The 22,644-nt window shown below is 42.1% G+C and overlaps 1 pseudogene; it reads right to left on the bottom strand.

The window, feature by feature from the left end:
- LOC147917919 (CD48 antigen-like) overlaps nt 1-7,516 on the bottom strand; it is a 38,031-nt pseudogene extending 30,515 nt beyond the window's left edge.
- Nucleotides 7,517-22,644: the final 15,128 nt, after the last annotated feature.

Raw genomic sequence — 22,644 nt, 5'->3', positions numbered from 1 at the left:
AAATATAATGATGTACATCTGAAATTTATGTAATGTTATAAACCAATGTTACCACAATAAAAAAAATAAAAAAAAAGATAACTAAGCATTTTTCACAGTGACCACTGTTTCACAGTGCCACAAGATCAGCAAACACTTGATCTTGTTTGACCAAGTGTTTTAAAACCTTTTGATATTTTCAACAAGCTCCCCAAAATTCATGTCTTAAATGAAGTCTTTCTTCTGACTTAAAAAAATTTCTCTGAGAATTTTTAGAGGGCCCCCGGGACAGCTCAAAGAAATTTGTTCTCTCTTCCCATAAAGAGGGAGATACTAAACTAATTAGGCTTGTTTGGTATGCTAAACTGCATGGGAAGCATTGTCAAGTAAATGATGATAAACTTTCTTAGGTTATATTGCATAGGTAAATATTATTCACTATCTTAACCCTGCTACCTTGCTTCCAGCACCACAGGAAGAAAACAACTACGGTTGCATTCTGTTATCTAATTTAGTTTACAGATTGGTCTTAAATGTTAATTAAGCAAGGACATTATCAAACTGGATATGCTGTCCAGCCTTGAGAATGCCCACTACTTTTTATTTCTACTCTGCTAACCCAGTAAATGTTTTCCTTCTACAAGCTCAAGAAATTACCATGGAAGAAGAGAAACAAAGGTGGCAACAAAAAGGGGGAATTTTTGATACCACCATGCAGAGGTGTTTTGGGCTCAATAAAAAACAAGAAACCATAGTGCCTACTGGAGCACAATTGCCACTGTTCCAGCATATACTGCAATTAACCCATTGGGCAAGTGAAGGGATGATTTTATGGGGAAAACAATATTTTTGGAAACTTTCTCCCATGGTGGCTCATAAAGCCTATACTCGTGCTATAAGTCCAAAATACAATCTAGGGAAATTATTTCATGGTTCACAAGGCCACTGTCCCCTCCTGAGGGGCCCTTTGAGGTATGGCAATTGGGCTTGTTCAGTTGCCACCATCTCAAGGATAAATATATCTTATAAAGATCTGTGTGTTCTCACATTGGGTTGAGGCCTTTCCTTGCAGAAGAGCGATGGCTTTAGTTAAATTCTTATTGTAAAGGATAATTCCTGTTTGAGGAATTCGTACTGAGTTACACAGTGATCAGGGAACTTATTTCACCAGACAAATAATTAAATCTACTTGCAACATTTGGCCAATAATGTAACATTTTAACTAACAGTACAATGAAAACTCAATTGGCAAAGCTTTCAGAAGCATTAATGTCTCATGGCCAAAAGCCCTTCCACTAAGTGCTCCTCAATCTTAGATCTACACTGTCTGGTAAACATCAGCTGTCCCCTCTGAAGATAATAACTGGACAGTCTATGCAGTTAGAAGAAGGAATGTATGAACAAACTTTGCTTAAAGGAGATATCTTACATTATTGTCAAGGTCTCATTGAGACACTTAAAGAAATGAGATGTTGGTAGCTGATTCTTTTCACAGTGAGCTCCTGGGAGATGAAGACCTTAAGGATCATGGATTTCAACCTGGAGATTTTGTTTACTGGAAAAGATACCAGATAAAAGACGCTTTGCAGCCCTGTTTGAAACGACCATACCAGGTACTTTTGATCAATTCATGTGCTTCAGAATCAAAAGGTGTAGACTCATGGATTCATATTTCTCTTTTAAAAAAGAGAAAAAAGCTTCTCCACCTGAGTGGGTTTCAGTTCCTGTTTCTGGTACCTGACGTCAACTGACTGATGCAAATATCTCCAAACTAGGATGAGAAGAAAACAGCATCTGTTGTAGACAGCTTTTCCAAGACTCTGGACCACGCCTGTATTCCCAACCTTATATCTCCTCATTTAAACCTTTGTAATGCTTAAATCATATACCTATTTTATAATTGTTCCATTTAAGGTTTCCAGAATAGTATCATACTTAAAGAAAGTGATTGATTTGGCACAGACAGGTCTTGAAGACCAGGCATTTATCAGGCGGCTCTGAATGGAAGCCAATTGTTATGTGGAACAAATCTCTGGCCTTGGCTACTGCCCAGATGGCTAAAATACTGCACCCTGAGCTTCCCTTGGATGCAGGGAAGGATTCACCCTGAGCTAACATCTGTTGCCAATCTTCCTCTCTTTAAGGCCAGGTGGGCTCATTCAGTGTTCCACTGGTATGGTCACCTAGTGGCTATATTTGTTCCTTCCTTGGGGATAGAAGATGTCATACCACATATAGAAGCCCTGACTAAATTTATTCAACAAGCCCTTAATGATTGTCAAGCAGAAATAGCCTTATTAAATACTAAAATGTCTTTAATGAGAAATTCTGTCCTTCCAAATAGAATGGCTTTAGATATTCTAACTGCATCCTGAGGTGATACATGTACAATCAAACTGAATGCTGTGTTTTTATACGTGATGAATCTTCCAATGTGTCATCTCTGCTAAAGCACATGAAAAAAAAAAAAAGCCAAAGGCCTTAAGTGATTCTACACCCAGTCTTGATTTGTTTGGTTGGCCCCTTCCGGTATTGGTTCTCTTTTTTGATCCAGACTGCAATTCCTATTTCTGTACTCCTTGGAATTCTTGTATTAGTCATAATATTCAAACTATTACCTAGTTTCTTTACTCAGTGTTGTTAAGAGTGGCATGCAGCCTAGAGTAATGATTGCTCAGTGACTTGAGATAGACGATCAATCTTACAAACCTGGATGAATTTCCTTTTCTGATAAAGACTATGCCAAAGAGTTCTTTTTTTTTTTTTTTTTTTGGTGAGGAAGATTAGCTCTGAGCTAACATCTGTTGCCAATCCTCCTTTTTTCGCTGAGGAAGACTGGCCCTGGGCTAACATCCGTGCCCATCCTCCTCTACCTTATATGTGGGACATCTGCCACAGCATGGCTTGATAAGCGGTTTGTAGATCTGCACCCAGGATCTGAATCTGAGAACCCTGGGCCACCAAAACAGAGCACGTGAACTTAACCACTATGCCATTGGGCTGGCCCCCCAAAGAACTCATTTTAAAACTAATCTTTTCATATAATTGAATTGTCATCATTGTTATCATACCATTCTATAATTGTAAACAATGTGAGTATGAAGAGTCACGTAAAAGCACATGTACAATGTTTGTGCGACAATATACATTAATTGAAAAATTATAGAACCTATAAAATGCTTCCTCTGTTAATATATACCTCTATGCTTCTCTGACTATTTTGCCCCAATGTGGATAACTGGGCAAATAAATGAGATAAAGCCCAGCACTGAGGGACATGATGGACCCAGGGCGGGCACCTACCATCTTGGTGCCAAGGGACAATATTTTGATCATCAGTGCTTTCTACTGAAAGATTATAGATCAAAATGAGGAAAATGAGGAATAAATGAAAAGCAATAGTATATATTGGAGTATATGAGGAAGCCATTTGGTTTAAAACTAATTTGGCCTGAACTTGTTTTTCCAAAAGGGCCTGACGTGGCCTGTTGAGCATGCATTGTACATCTGCCTTAAACATTTACAATGTCCCAAAGTCAGGAATGATGCCCTTAAAGATAGAGATGTAACTTCCCCCATATTGACATTTCTTTAAGGATAAACATCTCTTCCTGGGAACTAAGGATTAAGTACTGACCTGCTGTATTCACCTTGTGACCACTGACCTGCTGCCCACTGAATTGCTGTGCCAGCTAATCTCTGATGATAGTAGTAAAGGAGATATTCCTGTCGTATGTGATGCATGCTCCTTGTTCCAACACAGTACATAACCACTCTGTACACCCCACTTCTTTGGTCCCCTTCCGTCCTTGGGGAAGGAAGGCCCCAGGCTGTAGTTCTCAAACCTGTCTCATAATAAACTCACCCCAACTTTGATTTAGATTGATCATGGATTATTTGTGATGACAGACCTAAATTGTTAAAGAGAAGACAAGTGGCCAGGGTCCAGGAAAAGACAGGAATGAGGGAATTTCCCAAGACCAACAATTTAATGAAGAGAGCTGCCAGACCTTCACACAGCAGTGAAGCTAGATCTGTGTATCTGTGTGGTCTCGAGCCACCTGACTTCTGTTTTCTCTCTCTCCCACTCTCTCTTTCCCTTGTATATTTAAAGAAATTTATTAAGCTATTTCTCACAGGCTGCAGAAAAGATTCTTTACTATGAACAGGGAGATGCAGTTCCAATTTACAAGAAAACTGAGAAAAATCAATACAGGGAAGTTGGTGCCACTGTCTTTATAAGATCCAGGTTCCTGATTTCCAGTTCTCTTCCTAGTACACGTCTGGAACACGTAAAACATACAGGAAAAGGACCAAACCCAATAATGACTGAAAGACTAGGTAAGGGCAGTGCAGTTACAGCCATTTCCATCTCTCATATACCAACACATCTTGTGCCCTCCTTGAGGACACACGCAAATATACTTCCTCAAAATTTTTCCCTCGTGAATTTGTAAGGAACTCAAATTAAATATGATGATATGATGCCATATTGTTTGAACATATTAAAAATTACTCTTTTAGAAAAAGAACAAGAGTTCACTAGCTCATTCAACTTTGATTCTTAATAAAAATGAGTTAATCATGAACTCAGAGCTGCCTGAATCTGCTTTAATCCAAGATGTGTTTACAACAAAGAGTTTTTGTTTTGTCAGTGTTTAAGGGCTAGAAAGGACATTGTGGCTAGAGCCACTAGGACCCTCCCACCTCTCTGCCCTCTCTTGTCATATGAGACTCTATGCAGCCTGGTAATGGCTGCTCTAAATCTGCTCAGAATTCAGATAAGGCTAATGCCTACTTGGGCGAGGCAGGAACAGTTGCATTTCCTTCTCTGAGGGACTTACCACCCTCAGCGGTTATGTGGCAACCAATAGCACACAAAGAGAGGGCCGCTGGGGGCAGAGGCGGCTTCCTGTGCACCCCTCACCCTGCCATGTACACAAGTCCCTGAGAATGTCGACAAATGCTATAATGGCAGAGCACTGGAAGTGGTCTGGGAGCACAGAGGAGCCAGCCTAGATGTAACTACATCTCAATTAAAAAAACCCCAGCAGGACTCCCTAAACTGCTCACTGACCCCACAGACTCCGTGACCCTAACTAGGAAATGATAGCCTTTGTTGAGTAGAAAAAGGAAAGAGAATTCGGATAGGGGAAGGCACTAAGGGAGCAGCTGTTTCCCTATTGAGAAACGTAAATAGAATAATTTTCCTAGAGGCTGGGGTAGGGAGGGACAGAAGACGTGAGAGAAATTTCTTTCAAATAGCAGAGGTTCCCCTATTCCCTTAGTTAAGAATTCAGAGGTCTGGGTGTGGGAGTGAGGGTGGGGGAGGGTTAGGAGAGGAGGACAATGCAGCCTGAGTCCCCAGCTCTCTGCAGTCTGAGGTGGAATGTGGCCTTGGAGGCACTAGAATCCTAGTGTGAGAGTTAGTAGTTCTGAGATCTCAGGCAAGTTAATTGGCCTCTCTGAGCCTTGGTTTCCTCAAATGTAAAACGAGGGTAGTGTCGTCTACTCAATGAGGCCACACAGAAAGCCAGATTCCTGTCGTATGTCACAGTGCCTAGTGATTAGCAAGGGCTCTTCCATTGTCTTGGTCTCCCTGCCTCCTTATCCTTTCCAGCCCCTCAGGAAACATGTGGTAATATGAGGCTGAAATGAGAGAACGCATGTGATGCTCCGAGTATAGATCTTGCATCTGGTGGATGCTCAATACGTATTCATTCCTGTCTTCCTTCTGACCAAGTCCTCTTCATCTTCTCGGTCGCTCAGCCAACACTGCCTACCTAGAGCAGTCATCGTCACCTCCTTAGTGCTGTAACTTGCCCCTATGTCATTTATCTTTATTGGGTTCCAATTTTTTCATTGCTATAAAGAGACCAAAATCAATGTCTTTGTGCATAAGTTTCTTCTGCATGAAGGATTTTTCCTTGGGGTAAATCCCAGAAGTGGAATTACCGAGGAAAAGGTACAAATATTTTAAATGTTCAAATGTTTCTGAGACATCAAATGAACTACCAAGAAGCTTTTTATTCATTTAAAAAACTGCCTATAATATATGAGAGTGCCTGTCGCACTGTCTCCTACTGTACTGAGTATTCACATTAAAAATACACCGTGCTAATTTGATAGGCAAAATATGATATCCAATTTTCTTAATTTGCATGTTTGATTACCTGTGAGGATGACTATCTTTCATCTTATTTATCTTATCTATTTTTTCTTTATGTTTCATCTTTTCATATCCTCTCATTAATCAACAATTGTGGTAGTATTTCTCTCGTTGACTTGTAAGGGGGAATGGACTTTGTTTTAAAGATTCCTACAATGTTCCCCATTGTGTAGGAGGTAGAGGAGGAGTGGGGAGCATAGGAAAGTGTGCAATCTCTGCATCACCACAAGTACCTCACTTCCTGGAGAAAAACCTTCCCTGTTTTTAAATCATTGGATCATGATAAAACTATCAATTATAAAACAAGGAAAGAACATCATTTTTTTTTTCACAGTGTCTATTGGCAAGTTTTTCATCAAGTAAGCAACGTATAATGCTACATACATGAGTAATCTGTGTCCCTGTGTCAGATACTGGCTGAAAAGTGCACTAATTCATTTAATGTCCCAAATAACACCTCGAGTTAGGTATTATTCTACCCATTGAGGTAGAATATAATTGAGGAAATTGAAGCTCAGAAAGATAAAGCCACTTTTCCAGGCTATATATAATTTGTCCAAAATTTTATGGCCAATATGTGGTAGGCCCAGAATTTGTAACCCAGTGGGTCTGACAGCAGAGCTCAGTCCCTCTTTCCACCACAAGGACGTTTTGGGGACAAGTGCGGGGCACCAGGCCACCAAGTCAGAGCCTGCTTCCCATGAGGCAGCACCTGCAGCATAACCCCCGCCCCCATGGAGAGCTTGGAAACAACTTGTAACCACACAGAAAGGTCACCAGCAGAGTGAGGGGGGAAGGGCCCACTTTCCCCGCCTCCCCTGCCTCTGCAGATGGTGCCACCGCTCAGCTGTCCCCAATGATGGGGCAGTGGGAAGCTGTCCTGGCCCCTCACTCACCACACATGCCCTCCTCTGCCGGGGAGTAGAAGAAGGAAGTAGGCTGAGCCATGGGTAGGGGACGGAGAGAAGGACCTGAGATTGTAGAGATTGTTCCCACCAAACAGGAAGGTGGACAATGAGTCAGTGCTCTGACATCTCAGCGGCAGCAGCCCAACACAGCAGGGCAAATAATTGCCTTTTGAAGTAGAGGTCTGATGGAGGTTTCATCTTCTGAGGAATTTCCTGAGGGCATCCCAGAAAAGCCCTAGACCCCTTTCCCTCCCAATCAACCTCAAAAAAACTTGAGGAATCAGGATGTTAACACCAGGCAAGCCCCAGCTGCCCATCAGTCCCCCTCACGCCTGACTCCTCAGCCTCCCGCCAAACCCTCCCTGGAGCAGCCCCACCTGTTCTGCTACTCACCTAGAATGAGGCTGATTTGGAGCATCAGGGTCTGGCAGGGGAACCAGCTGCTGCGTAGGGAGTCCATGACTGCTGGGTGAGGGAGGTTAGTCCCTGGCTACTCATCTCCCTGACTCCACCCCTTCCCATCCCCACTCTCTTCTTGAATCCTCTCAGCACACACTCTCCTTGCCTGATGAGCCAAATGATGCATGAATTTTTAATAATAAGGGTTTTTTGTTTCTGATAATAACCCATATTGATTTCACAAAAATTGGTAAACAAGAAAATTGCACAGAAGAATAAAAATCACTTATCACACCTCACAAAGCTAACCACCATAAACATTCTTCTCCCCCAGCTTTACTGAGATTATTGACATATAGCATATGTAAGTTTAAGATGTACAACATGACGATTTGACACACGTATATATTGTAAAATGGTTACCACAATGAGGATAGTTAACATCTCCATCCCCTCCCATAATTTCCATTTTTTTGCATGTGTGATGATAACTTTTAGGATCTACTCTCTTAGCAAATTTCAAGTGTATAATACAGTGTTGTTAATTATAGTCACCATGCTGTACACTAAATCCCAGAACTTTGTCATTTTATAACTGGAAGTTTGTAGTCTTTGACCAACGTCTCCCCGTCTCCCCCAGTCCCCAGCCCTGGCAAGTACCAGTCTACTCTCTATGCCTATGAGTTCAGCTTTTTTAGATTCCATATATAAGTAAGAACATAGAGTATTTGTCTTTCTCTGTCTGAGTTATTTCACCTAGCATACGGCCCTCAAGGTCCGCACATGTTGTCACAAAAGGCAAAATTTTTTTCTTTTTATGGCTGAATAATATTCCACTGTATATACACATGCCATATTTTCTTTATCCACTCATTCATCTGTGGACACTTGGGTGTTTTGATGTCTTGGCTACTGTAAATAATGCTGCAATGAACATGAGGGTGGTGGACAGACCCTCTTCAAGATCCTGATTTCATTTCCTTCAGTTATATACCCAGCCATGAAATTGCTGGATTTGTAGGCTCAGCCAATTCTCCAAAGACCTCTAGTTCTTCTTATGGGGAACAGTAGTAGAAACTAAGATCTGGGCACTAGTTCTGCTTGGTGCTACTTGAGGTGGTAGCACTTTTTCAAGTGTCAGGAATTGAGAGTGAGATTTCTCATCCATAGACACAGATTCCACCCAAATCCACAGGCCTCATTATAGTCCTGTTCCTTTGGAAATGAGTAGTCTTTAATGGCACAAATGTATCAGGAAATTATCACAAACATCTTTAGAAGTAAGAGTAGTTAAAATAAAAGCCACTAAAGGAAATGTCATTTGGCTCCCAAAATGTGGAAAAGTTGATTGTTAGGCAAGGAAAACAGAGTGAGAGTCTGTGGCTTATTGCTGGACTAGCTAAGTAATAGCTATAGCACAGATGGTATTATTAAGGCCTATTGATAAAAGCAATCAAAATTGTATTGGAAGGATTGATTGACTTCTGGCATGATACCAGTTGACCTACCCCCCAGTGAAACTGGTAAAATTATTAAAAAAAAAATTAAAGCCTATGAAAATGGTCCTTAGGACAAACAGCAAAAGAAATGTCTGTTCAAGATAATCTATGAAAACTCCCTTCTCTTCTCTATGCAGTTTTCCTCAAATCCAGAAAGACCTGCAGGCCTTTGGGCGATTCTGAGCTCAGCCACTGGAAGTGGCAACATTGTCTGACTATCGCTCATGCCCCACTCCCCTGGGGAGACGAAGGAGGGAGGTAGTGATGTTGTGCCTGTTGGTGGTGCTCTGTGCTGGCTGCTCTTTGTACTATATTTATTTAGTCCTCCCAACAACCCTGTGAAGTAGGTAAAATCCCATTTTACAGATGAGCCCACTGAGGATCTGCCTATGATTACACAGCTAGTGGTAGAAGCAGGAATGGAATCAACATCAGTTTGTCTCCAGAGTCTTGTTTCCAAGCGTGCTTGGATCCCACGGTAAAAGTCATTCTGTGCCCTTAGGATATACAGCCTCATGGGGAGGTAGACGGGATGTGGGGTCCCCACTTAAGTTTGGGCCAGGACTGTCTAGTGAAGGAGGAGGGTTGCTGAGGAGTACCAAAGCCTTAGCTTGGTTATTGGAGGGGAGAATTCGGTTTTAAGTTGGAACTCAAATACAGTTAACACTACTCCTGTGAATCCCTTAGGATGCTGCTGTATTGCAGGCTGACCTACCACCCTCAACAAGTTTTTCCTTCTGCTCTGGAAGAGATGCCTTTTCTTCCTGATGAAAAGGTTGGCTGGTATTAGGGGCCATGCTGTATGAAACGTGTCCTGCATATTGAAACCTCAGATTCCCCCCAGACAGTGGTGTGCTGGAGCCAGCTGGAACTGGCTTGTGAGAGCTGATTTCATGCATCTTTTCCCAACTCTGTGTGCAGTGTCAACATGCTGGTAGTTTGAAATGAGCCCTAGTAGGAGTATTTACACCACAGAAATTATCAAATGCTAGAGACCAGGGCTTTTTCCTCCTGAGGAGCCAGCTGTTAGGCAGTTACCAGCACACCACTGCCGACTGGGAAATGCTGCTGGGAACAGAGAGATGGACCAAGGGATCCCAAGGGAACCCGTGGATCTACAGCTTCCATGTCAAGCTCACTCCAAGTCCTTCAGCTTTTGAATAAAGTAAATACTACTAGAGTAGAATTGCTGCACAATTTAAGTTTCTATTTCTTTTTCTCTTTCTTCTATTTTGTTATTGAGGGCAAATAACTGAATTTGAGTAGTAAAAGATGTATACGCTGTCTCCACTGGAAAGCAAGATGGCTGACACTGGAATTTGTCTTTGGGCCCAACCCATGATGGAGTCATGCCTGAGTCCTAGGGAGGTGTGGCACCCACCCAGGACGGGGTGGGCTGTGGTGCTAGCTGGGGAAGGAAAGCACACACGTGACTGCTCAAGGTCCATGGGGACCACTAGCAGAGAGGAGCTCGCCTTTGTTTTCCCACAGAACGTTGTGGTGTGGGTCCTCAGGGGCCGAGTGTCTGTCGGAAGAGGAGGTGCTGGGTGAGCCAGCACTAGTCCTGTGAAGCCACCTTGGGAATCAGTGAAGCAGCAGATGGTGACCAGGACGGAAAGGGAAGTCCCTGGCCCTGCCATGACTCAGGTGTGCTCCCTAAACATTTGCTGAATGGAAATCAGTGATGGCCGCTGTGCGTAGTTTAGCTGAGAGCTGCTTGTCTTGATCGAGAGCATATGTGACACTCCAGGGTCCTCACAGGCAGGATTGAGACAATGAGACACCCACTCTCAGGTGCTGACCTGCACTTGCACCAGCGTGAGTGGCCTCCTTGCCTCACCTGTTCACAGGGTCTGTGTCCTGCATCAGACGGGGGAGAGCAAGAGCAAGTGATACCTGTTGATGTCACAAATGATTGACAACTTACTAAAGTGCTGTGAGAGCCCAGCACAAAGAGCACCTAATTCCATCTGAGACAAGACATGGCACGCCCCCAGGGGGGCCATTAGAGCTGCTGTGGAAGGGTCAGCAGACATGTGACTGAGGACAGGAGGGAAGGGTCTTACTCCTGGGAGCGGGAGCTGGCTCACAGACTGGTGGCACATGGGGCATCCTTTCTTATGTTCATAGGGGAAGAAGAGTTACCCCTATAAATGGGGAGGTCTTTTCCCAGTTAACTGCTCCCACTGGGGCTCTCCCTCCCCTCTGTGTTCTCATAGGGATGGGGTCTCAAAGGTCAGAGGGTCTGCGTGTGGGATCTGCAGAGCCTACCCACTGCCCTGTGGGGTGGAGTGGGTGGCCTGAGCCCCTGGGGTGGGCAGAAGTTTATGCTGGGTGTCGTGTTCTGTCCTCCCCCACTGGATGGAATAGAGATGCTGGGAACCCATCAAGCCAAGACCAGTGAGGGAAACCTTGTGATAAAGGAAGTCCAGCAGAGAGGGCCTGACTGATGTGGTTGGGGTGAATGTCACTGACAAACTGAGGTTAGTCGGGAGCCCTGCAAGGGAGCTGGGCCCAGGCTGGGGTGGGAGCAGTCTGTACCAGTAGGGCTTCTCCAGGTTTACAAGGTAATGTAGTTGGCATGACTGACGGGATGGTTAAGAGTAAAATGAAAAGACCTCGTGAAAGCCAGACTGAGACACTCCCTAGGACGACAGTGTCCACTGTCGCAGGGAGGGAGGGGGGTTCACCAGCCTCCAGCTCACAGATGTGAGAGTCCCGGGCCCTGCTGGGAGACCAGCTCAGGCTTCTCAGGCCAGCAGCCTTTGCAGGTGTGGGCTGGGCTGGAGGCGCAGGCCCATTTGTGATGCACTGAGTACAGGGGGAGGCGGCTGTGGTTGGCCAGGGGCTGCCTTGGTTCTCAGAGGCTGTGAGATGCAGACACAGACCTTGGTTCCCCTGCCTGGGTGTGGGGTGAGGGATGTGAAAGGCTGCTCTGGGACAGGCCTCCCTCACACTCAGTGTGGCTTCTTAAGGTCTGAAGACATCTTAGTGTGAGAGATTCACTTCCCTGAGAGGGTCTTGGATCTAGAAAGAACATTGGTCTGAAAGGCTGGAGACCTGGTTCTAGGCCTGGCTCTGCCACCTACTGACTTTCAGACCTTGGGTTTCTTCACCAACCTCCTTGGATCTTCAGTTTCCTCGTTTGTAAAATGGGAAGGTAATCCTAAAGATAGCTGTCTCTCACAGGTGGAAGTGCTTTGTAAACTGGAAAGTGGTAGACAAGAGGAGGTGTTGATGATGATTTAGCCCTCTGGGTGTCCCTCACTGACTGGAGACCAGGGGTTTGTCTGTCGTGGAGATTCAGCAGGAACAGGTTAAGCAGTGACCCCATTTATCCATCAGTCAGGCTTCTCCCAACCTGAAGCCTTTAGAACTTAGTTCACGGCAGGGCTCCCACTTCATTGCTGTGGACACAGAGGGTGGTTTGAGTGACCTGAGCACAGGAGCTACCATCCCCAACATTGGAGCCCCCTTACCCCCAGAATAGTGTTTCTTAGGCTGTCCAGCCTCACAAAATGGAGACATTTCAAAACTGTCTCACACAGAACCGTGCAGCTGTTTTTATTTTCTCTTTTGAGAGTATAGAAAATCAATGAAATAAAATACACTACATCCTTCTGGCTTTCCCACCCACCCTTGTCAGATAGAGAATTCCATATTCTATTTTCCTTTAGATTCTCTTGCCAGGAACTATTTTTGATAATATTTGTTGTATTTGTCAAGTTTTTAGTTGTAGACTCATTATTCTCTTCAGCTACTGTAAGATGGAAAAAGTTTAATAAAGTGTATCTATTAACTCAACAATGTTTTTATTAGGCTGAAGAAACAAACTCAAGTCAGATTCCAGAAATGACTTCCAGAACCACACTGCAGAATTTGGCTGCTAAGAGAACTGCTGCCTCTGCCATGAACAGGAGACTGCAGGATCAGAACCTGCTGGTCTGCAACGTTTCTGTATCTGCCAGTGTTCCTTGCCAGCAAAACAGATGCTCTGCACCCTGCCTAGACCCAGTGTAACTGAGTCTCAAACAAAATTCTTGTGTATGTAAAAACAATTGCTGGGACCTTAGTCATGAGGAATCTGGAAAATGTAGTTCTTGGCTTTCATCCCCTGCAGTACAGGAAGGCATCCTCCACCAGGGACTTAATGGGTGTTGGATGAGCCAGTTCATGGTATCTGCCAATCTTGTCCTCAAATAAGTCATTGAACTTGGTTTGCCCCTTTTCCAGGGTTTGACACAATACTAGTCCCCCTGTGCCTTCTGAAATATACAACTTTACCATCTCATAGTCCCCCCACTTCCTTTCACTCCCACATTAACCCCTTCCTGCTTGCATTCACACCTGCTCTCTTGGTTCTGCTCTACCCTGGTTTCCGTGAAAAAAATCCAGTTGAGCCATGAACGAGTTTGTTTGTTGAGATAATGGTAGATTTTGTTCTATCCCAGGGAGGTATCAAATCTCATTGGCAACACACAGGCTTTTCCCTCTTTGCCATCACCTTCATCACTGCCTCCCTCTAAAGCCTGAGGTCTTCACGCGTGTCCCCTCTCCTGCCCTGTAATGTCCTCTGGGGTTATAAGCCACTGCCCCTCACTCTAATTGATTCTCTGAGAGAGCAACCTTGTCAGGCTTCCAGAACTCATCAGCATGCCCCTGGGGAATTCTGGTGAGTGAGACTTTCCTTCCTTATTACACCAACGAGCACAGTGAGAGCCAGGGAGAGACGTGGGTAGGAACTGAAGAAGTGGAATCAGAAAATGTAGATTTTTCTTCAAGAAGCTTGCCTGTGACGAGAAAGAAGGAGATGGATCAGAGAGGTTGTAACATTTAGAAAGTTTTTGATTTTCTTTAGTGGAAGAGGATCAGTCATATTTTTAGGATGAGAGAACAGACTCAGGAGAGAGGGAGAAGTTGGCATAAGACTGGGGAGGGAATAACTGATAAAACAACGTATCTGAGGGGATAAGAGGCAGAAGCAGAGCCAGCTTTTGTGGAACTTAAGATCTTCATACTTTTATACCTAGAATAAAAGAAAGTGAATATTTAAAATGAAAACCGTCTCTTCAGGGAGTTTGCACCTCTAGTGTCCCATGTCCTCCCTCACCTGCTCTTGGCCTGTGCTGTCAATGACTCTCCTGCCACATGTGAACCATGGCTGTTTGTGGATGCTTGTCCATATTTGGCAATCTTTCTCTCCTTTCACCATCCAGTCCCCTTGACTCATTTTTTATAGCATTTTTTCTTTAATTCATGAAAGGTAAATCGATTCTGACGAGAGACACCACTATAAATTTTTGTCATTGTTCTTGTCCTTAGGACCTCAGCAGGGGCTGGAGTGGTGAGGGGAACCCTCCAGTCCTCACCCAGTGGTGTCTTCCCCACATATCTTCTCCCTCTTGTGTCCAGTTCTGGAACTTTAGCCTGAAGGAAACCGTTATCATCGTCACACTTGATTCAGCCCCACTGGGGGATGGAGATAGGAGTAGGTGGGGCCCTGGGAACTGTCTCAGGCTGCATGGTTTCTGTGATAGCAAGAAAAACATGATACTCAGTGTGACAGTAAGTGAGAATGAGAGAGCTAGGAAGAAAAGAGGGTTGAGAGAGGGGATCTCAGAAAAATCAGCAGTCAGGAAAACCAAAGGCCTGCATGGAAAATGTGGTGATGCAATTTGTGTGGGTCTTTAACAAGGACCCTGGTGGGGAGGAACAGGAAGAGGCAGAGGATGGCCGAGGGGACACCTCAGTTGTGGGAGCAGACAATTGGACATAGGCCTAAAGGACTGTGATCACTCAGGAAACAACATTCTCCATCTGTCTTGTCCTTAAAATTAATAACACACGTGGGTTAAAAGTAAGAGAAGAGAGTCAGATATAATATGCAAACACTAATTCAAAGAAAGCTGGAATGGCTAATTAATAGAGAAAGTAGACTTCAGAGGATAAAAATTCCCAGAAATAATGATGGATATGTAATTGGGTTCTGGTACCAACTTCAATGTGTGTGTCTGTTGGGGGTGTTTCCCCATGCCAACAAACAATTCTTGGGAGTTAGCTGTGTGTTTTACAATTCAACTCAATTCTGACACTATCTACATGAAGATAGCATCAGATTCCACCATTCAAGAATTAAGTCCTACCAGACTGTCCCCCCTCCATTACACACAACAGTTGCAAGCCTGGGTTGTTACCTGTACTGCTGACTGGCTGGCTATAAATCAGAGGTTCACATGATCCTCTCCTTGTGTTCTATCAATTTCTAGAGTGGCACACAGAAGTCACAGATATAATTTCGCAGATTACCAGTTTATTATAAAAGGATATAACTCAGGAACAGCCAGATGGAAGAGATGAGGGCAAGGTGTGGAGAAAGGGCATGGAGCTTCTATGAACTCTCTGAGTGCGTCACTCGCCCTAAATCTCCACCTGTTCAACAGCCTGGAAGCTCTTTGAATTCTGTCCTTTTAGGTTTATATGGAGGCCTTATTACATAGGCATGATTGATTAAATCATTGACCATTGGTGATTGAACTCAATATCTAGCCCCTCTCCCCTCCCCAGAGGTTGGGAGGTAGAACTGAAAGTTCCAACCCTCTAATCACAGGGCTGACCCCACTGGCATCCAACTGCCATTCTAGGTGCATTCCAAAGTCACCTCATTAACATAACAAAAACCACCTTTATCTCTCTCACCACAGCAAATTCTTAGGCCTTTGGGAGCTCTGTGCCAGAAATGCGGAGGAAAACCAAATATATATTTCTATTATATCGCAGTATCACATAATGGTGAAGGGGTCAATTTACAATGAGGAGATAACAATCCTCAATGTGTATACATCTAACAACAGAGCTTCAAAAAACATGAAGTAGAAAATGACAGAACTGAAAGGAGAAAAAGACAAATCCACTATTGTTGTCAGAGACTGTTATACTCCTCTCCCAGAGGTGGAAGTTGTAGGTAGCAAATCAACAAGAACGTAGATGAAGTGAACACCACCAGCAACCAAGTTGACTTAATTCATGTTTTAGAACATTCCACCAAACAACTATGTGTGGTGCAGACTATGCATTTTTTTCAAAGCACACAGAAAATTCAGCAAGATAGGTTCTATCCTGGGTCATAAAACAAACCTTGAGAAATTTAAAAGATTTGAAAAATATGAAGTATATTGTCTGACCATAATGGAATTAGACTAGAAATGAGTAATAGAAAGAGAACAGAAACATCTTGAAACCCTTAGAAATTATACAAGACAATTGTAAATATTCTGTGGGTCAAAGAGGAAGTCTCCAAGGAAATTAGGAAATAGCTGAACTAAATGAAAATGAAAATACAACATATCAAAATTTGTGGGCTGAAGCTAAAGTAGTGCTTATAGAAAAATTGTAGGATTAAAGGCTTATATTAGAAAAGAAGAAATATATCATAAATAAGCTCTCATATTCTGAAAGTTGAAAGTTAAAAACACCTAGAACAAGCAGGAAGAAGGAAATAATGAAGATAAGAGCAGAAACCAATGAAACTGATAAATCTGAAAAAGGGTATATTCCCAACACCCACAGTCAAGTCAGTCTTAGTGAGGAAAAACTGAATGCTTTTTCCCTGGTATTGGAAATAAGAAAAGATGTCCAGTTTCAGCAGTTTTCCTTCAACTTTGTACTGGACGTCCTAGCCAGTGCATTATGGCAAGAAAGAGAAATAAAATGTACACAAATTGGGACAGAGGCAGGGGAAACCTATCATTATTTGTAGAGAACATGGTTGTCTACATAGAAAATCCTCTAGAACTAATTGAGTTTAGCAAGATTATAGGAAAGAAACCAAAGAGGAAAAAATTGTCATGCTTCTATATACTAATGAAAGACTTGAACACCAGGTTAAAAAGTTTGGATTCCAGGTTGTGAGGAATGTATTGAGGTTCTTGAAGGAGTGTGCAGAGGGGAAGATTAAGATAGTCAAGCTCTACGAAGTGGATTAGAGGGTGTGGCAGGTCACTGGTGGCATTGAGCCCTGTTAGGCTCTGTAGGTGTTATCTTGTGTACTCACCTCCAGTTCCTGAGCCATCTCCCTTACCATTTGGTCTAAATTGAAAATATGAAACATTTTTTAATTCAAGTTGTGCACTTCTCCCATAGATTGTTTGAAATGTAGTTAATAATAACATTACCGCCTGCTATAGTTAGGGAATTCTGATTCAATTTCCTTACCAATAAGTGCTAGAAACAGCTAAAGTTTCACTATTTTCTTTTAACCTCTTAAGATTGTGACAATGAAATAAAATCATTGCGTGTGAGGTGCTTAGCACAGGACCTGACATGTTGTAGGTACTTGATCCACCACCCAAGGGGGTGGAGGGACAGGAAGGAGCTAAGGAAATCGTCCAGGAGTCTGGAGTGTACCATTGACTGAGAGTGGGAACACATAAATAGGGTGGAAATGAAGATAACGAATGAAGCATTGGACGTGTTGAGTGTGAGCCCGCAGTGGAGATACCTGTTGAGTTGAATGCAGGGTCTGATGCTAAGCAGATGGTGTGGGGTGAGGGTATAAACTTGGACATTAGCGGTATGTGAATGATGATTGCAGCCCACAGAGTAGATGTCCTAGTGAGAGAATGAAACATGTGATAAAGGGGCCTATGACAAAACCCTTGGAGTCACCAACATTTGAGGGAAGAATGGATGTAGAGGAAGAGGAGCCAGGAAAAGACACTGAGGAGGACGTCAGGTGGGAAAGGGAGAGTGTGATATCAAGGAAACTGAGGGAAGAGGGTGTTTTAAGAAGGAGAGAGGGGTCAATAATGTCATCTGCTGGAGAGGTCACCCGATGATGTTATGAGTGCTAGAGGAGGAAGAGGATGGAGCGTCTTGGAGAAAGTGTAGAAGTGTGACTGTTATGTGGAAGAGGGAGAAATAGGACAATAGTTGGGGGTGTGAGGTTAAGTGGGATGTTAAGAAGAGAGAGTACTGAGAACATCTGAGGGATGCACAAAAGGAGTGTGCAGAGATGGATCAGTGGAACATACCAAAGAAAGAGGAAATACATTAGAAAGCCAGGTTCCCAGAGAGGTGGGAGGAGAAGGGACTTGAAGTGCAGTGAAGGTAATAACTTTAGACACTGGGAGCTCAATGTCTTCCACTGGGGCAAGACAGAAGGTTAAGGCAGACATAAACAAATGCAGGTCAGTTAAAAGTTTGGTGGTAGGCAGTTGAGATCATTCCTTTCTGCTCTCTACTTTTCCCTGAGAAATAGGAGGCCCTGTCACTTGATAAGAGTGATAAGGTAGGATGGTATCTTAGTCTGCTCATCTGCCATAGCAAGATAATATAGTTGGTGGCTTAACCAACATAAATTAATTTTCTCACACTTCTGGAGGCTAGAAGTCATAGATCAGCATGCCAGTATGATTGGGTTCTGGTGGAAGTTCACTTCCTGGCTTACAATCACTTCCTGGTTACAAATGATCACCTTTTCCATGTGTCCTCACGTGAGAGAGACAGAGAGACAGAGAGAGAGAAAGAGAGAGAGAGATCTGTGTCACAGTGGTAATCTCACCGTGAAGGTCCAACCCTCATGGACCTCATCTAAACTTAAAATCCTTGCAAAGGCCCCATCTCCAAATACCATTGCAGTGGCAGTTAGAGCTTCAAGACATGAATTTTGGGGAGGAAACCATTTGGTCCATAGCTGATGGTTGTTTTTGAATGTGAGAGGCAGCCAGTAGAATGATGAAATAAGGTGGTCTTTGGAGCCAAACCACCTGTATTTGAATGCTAGTTCTAATACGTCCCATCTATGTGGACTTGAACAAATGACTTAGTCTTTCCATGTCTCAGTTTTCTAACCTGGAACGTGGGGATAATGATACCTATCTCACTGAGTATTTATGAGAATTAAGTGAGTTAAAGCATTCAGAATGATTATAACAGTGTACGTCACATAGCAAGAACTCAATACACGCTAGATATAAATTTATATTATTTGTGTAAATATAAACATATAAGCTATTATAAATTTATATTATTTATATTTAAATAGCCATCATGCACATTACTGATTACTGAGTGGTGTTAAAGATTGTTTGAGGCCAGATATTGTGAATTTCTAATGGTGTTGTCTGGGAGGCTAGTGATTTTGTCAGGCAGTGAGAGTGTTGTGCAGAGTGGAAGGACAATTAGATCCATCCAAGGTTTATAATTTACTACTTAAGTGGGACTGAGTGACAGTGAGAATAACGCATTTAGGAGACTGGCCAGAGTGTTTATGAGTTGACTCATGGAATTTTAACAGGGCAGTGAAGAAATTGTGGTGGATACGGTATACAGGCACTCAGTGGGATTCCTGTACTGCAGGAGCAGGCGGGCTAACTCGCATTTCCCAGACTGTCTTGCAGCTATGGTTCTGGATGTGATGTGAGTGTTATTTTCAGAGGTCGGCTAGCAGGGTGGAAGTGAGAGAGAAGCCACCCCTTTGCTATTTATGCTGTTTATTTGTTAATGCCAGTCATGGAGTCACTGGATTTTCTGCAGCACCACATCCATGGGTACTGGGAGACAAGTTGTTGGATATTGATTTTTTACTAATGTGTATCTAGCAGGTTAGACATTGCTCTTCAGCCAACGGTGCTGGTGGTGGCTTCTTGATTGCTGTGTCACAGCTGAGGTATTCTATTGCTGGCAGCCAAGTATCCTAATTGATACACATCGGTACTGATGCCATGCTGAGTGAGTGCAGGAATTTGGCTCAGGAAAATCTGATCCTCTCTTTGATGAGAGGTTATTGGAAGGATAGTTGATAGATGACTGTGCTGTGGCGGTTAGTATGTAATATTGCCAGATATATCCTCAAAGGAATGGGGATTGAATATGTGGTGGAGGAATTGTGAGCTGGCTACAAGAGGGAGAAGCAAGTAAGGCATGACCACCTCTCTACCCTAAGGTATGTGGTGTGATAAAGTGATCATCCTCTTCTTGAGAGGTTCAGGGGAGTTCAGGGGGAGATAATGATCTGCAAGGGGAGAGGCAAGTTTCAGTTAAGGGAAACCATTTATTACATTTAATTGCAGGCATTATTTTACTCGGGAATTATAACATTTTTCCTTCAATTATATTTCTGTTTGGTACAACTGATGTATTATGGCCTATTAACTTTGATATGTTGGTCTTAAATTCAGTCTATTTAATTGAATTCTCATGTATAAATATTATATACCTTATAATAGTATTAACATACATATATTAAGTTGGTATTAATACAAACTAAATATTTATAAGTTAATATTTAAATTGTAATCTCCAGAACAGTCAGAAAATAATGAAAAAATATATGGTAAAAGAAATAACAAAAAAATAAAATAGTACAATAGAAAATAACTCTTTATCATGAAGACTTTAGCAATGGCAGAATAGGGACACAAAAAATACATAAGACATATAGACAATTAATAGAAAAATGGCCGATGTAAACCTTACAAATGGCAGAGCTGAATTTTATGTTAATAATTAAATTCAATATAAACAGATTAATAGTTCTAATTAAAACGCAAAGATTGACAGGATAAATAAAATAAAAAACATGATCCATCTATATGCTGCCAACAGGGTACATGCTTTACATCCAAAGATGCAAATAGGCTGAAAACAAAAAGATGGGAAAATTTATGCCATGCAAACAATAGCTAAAAGGGCTAGAGTGGATATACTAATTTCAGATAATATAGACTTATGACAAAAATTGTTACTAGAGACAAAGAAGTATATTTTGTAATGACAATACGGTCTATCCATCAAGAAGACATAACAGTTATAAACCTATATGAACACACAAACAGAGCCCCAAAATACAGGAGGCAAAAAATGACAGAATAGAAGGTAGAAATACACAGTTCAACAATAGTAGTTGTAGAATTCAATATCCCAATCTTAGTAGTGGAGAGAAAATATAGAGAGAAGATCACTGAGGAAATAGAAGACAATAGAGCATAAAAATCAATTAGCGGACAGTCACATGCAAAAGAATGAAACCAGACCACTATTTTACACTGTACATAAAAATTAACTCAAAATGAATTAAAGACGTGAATGTAAGACCTGAAACTGTAAAATTCCTAGAAGAAAATATAGGCAGTAGGCTCTTTCTTTTTTTTTTTTATAATTTTATTTATTTATTTTTTTTCCCCAAAGCCCCAGTAGATAGTTGTATGTCATAGTTGCACATCCTTCCAGCCGCTGCATGTGGGACTCGGCCTCAGCATGGCCGGAGAAGCGGTGCGTCGGTGCGCGCCCAGGATCCGAACCCCGGGCCGCCAGCAGTGGAGCGCTCGCACCCAACCGCCAAGCCACGGGGCCGGCCCAGGCAGTAGGCTCTTGATGCCAATTTAGTTTAAAGAGTAAACTAAACTTTGATCCTATATAGCTATGTTTCATCCTGATTTGTGCTGTTATTATACTACCAATTCTATCTTCTACCTTATGTGCCCATTAATGCAGATTTATAATTTTTGCATTATGAGAATTTCTTTTGTCAGTTAGGAGAAAAAACTAATACAAACACAACAACCACAAAAAACCTGTCCATGTTTTCTTTTTTATATATTTAATGGCCTTTACTGGTGCTATTTATTTGTTCCTATGCATTCTATTTACTGACAAGTGTCCTTTCATTTCAGCCTGAATGACTTCCTTCAGTATCTGTTATAGGGCAGGTCTGCTAGTGACAAATTCTCAGTTTTTGTTTATCTATGTCTTAATTTCTCCTTCATTTTTGAGGGATAGTTTTGTTGGATAGTAAATTCAAGTTTGACAGTTTTTTTCTCTCAATACTTCAAATATGTCATCCCAGTGCCTTCTGAGCTCTATGGTTTCTTAAATCAGCTGTTAATCTCATTGGGGGTCCCTTGTATGTGATGAGTAACTTCTAAATTTCTGCTTTCAAAGATCTCTGTTTGTCTTTGTGTCTTTTTAAATTGGGATATAATTGACATATAACATTCTATTAGATAAAGGTATACACCATAATGACACAATATTTACATATATTGCAAAATGATCACCACTATAAGTCTAATTAACTTCCATCACCACACTTAGTTACAAATATTTTTTTGTGATGAGAACTTTTAAGATCTACTCTCTTAGCAACTTTCAAATACACAATACAGTATTATTAACTATATTCACCGTGCTGTACATTACATCCCCAGACTTATTTATTTTACATTTAGTTTTTACCTTTTGATCGCCTTCACCTGTTTCACCCACCTCCCAGACCCTGCCTCTGGCAACCACCAATCTGTTCTTTGTAGTAATGAGTTCACTTTTTTTTTTTTTAACATTCTACATATAAGTGAGATCATAAAGTATTTGTCTTTCTCTGTCTGACATTTCGCTTAGCATAATGCCCTCAAGGTCCATCTATGTTGTTGCATATGGCAAAAATTTTCAATGGCCGAATATATTCTATTGCGTATATACACCACATTTTATTTATCCATTCATCAATAAGGGACTCTTAGGTTGCTTTCATGTCTTGGTTATTGTAAATAATGCTGCAATGAACATGGAGGTGCATATATCTTTTGATTTAGGGTTTCCTTTTCCTTTGGATAAATACCCAAAAATGGAATTGCTGGATCGTATTGTAGTTTTATTCTTAATATTTCGAGTAACCTCCATACTATTTTCCATT

This window comes from Ceratotherium simum, chromosome 2 (assembly GCF_057802395.1).
Source record: "Ceratotherium simum simum isolate JZ-2026a chromosome 2, ASM5780239v1, whole genome shotgun sequence".
Classification (NCBI taxonomy): Eukaryota; Metazoa; Chordata; class Mammalia; order Perissodactyla; family Rhinocerotidae; genus Ceratotherium; species Ceratotherium simum.
This window is presented reverse-complemented; position numbering and strand designations above follow the sequence as displayed.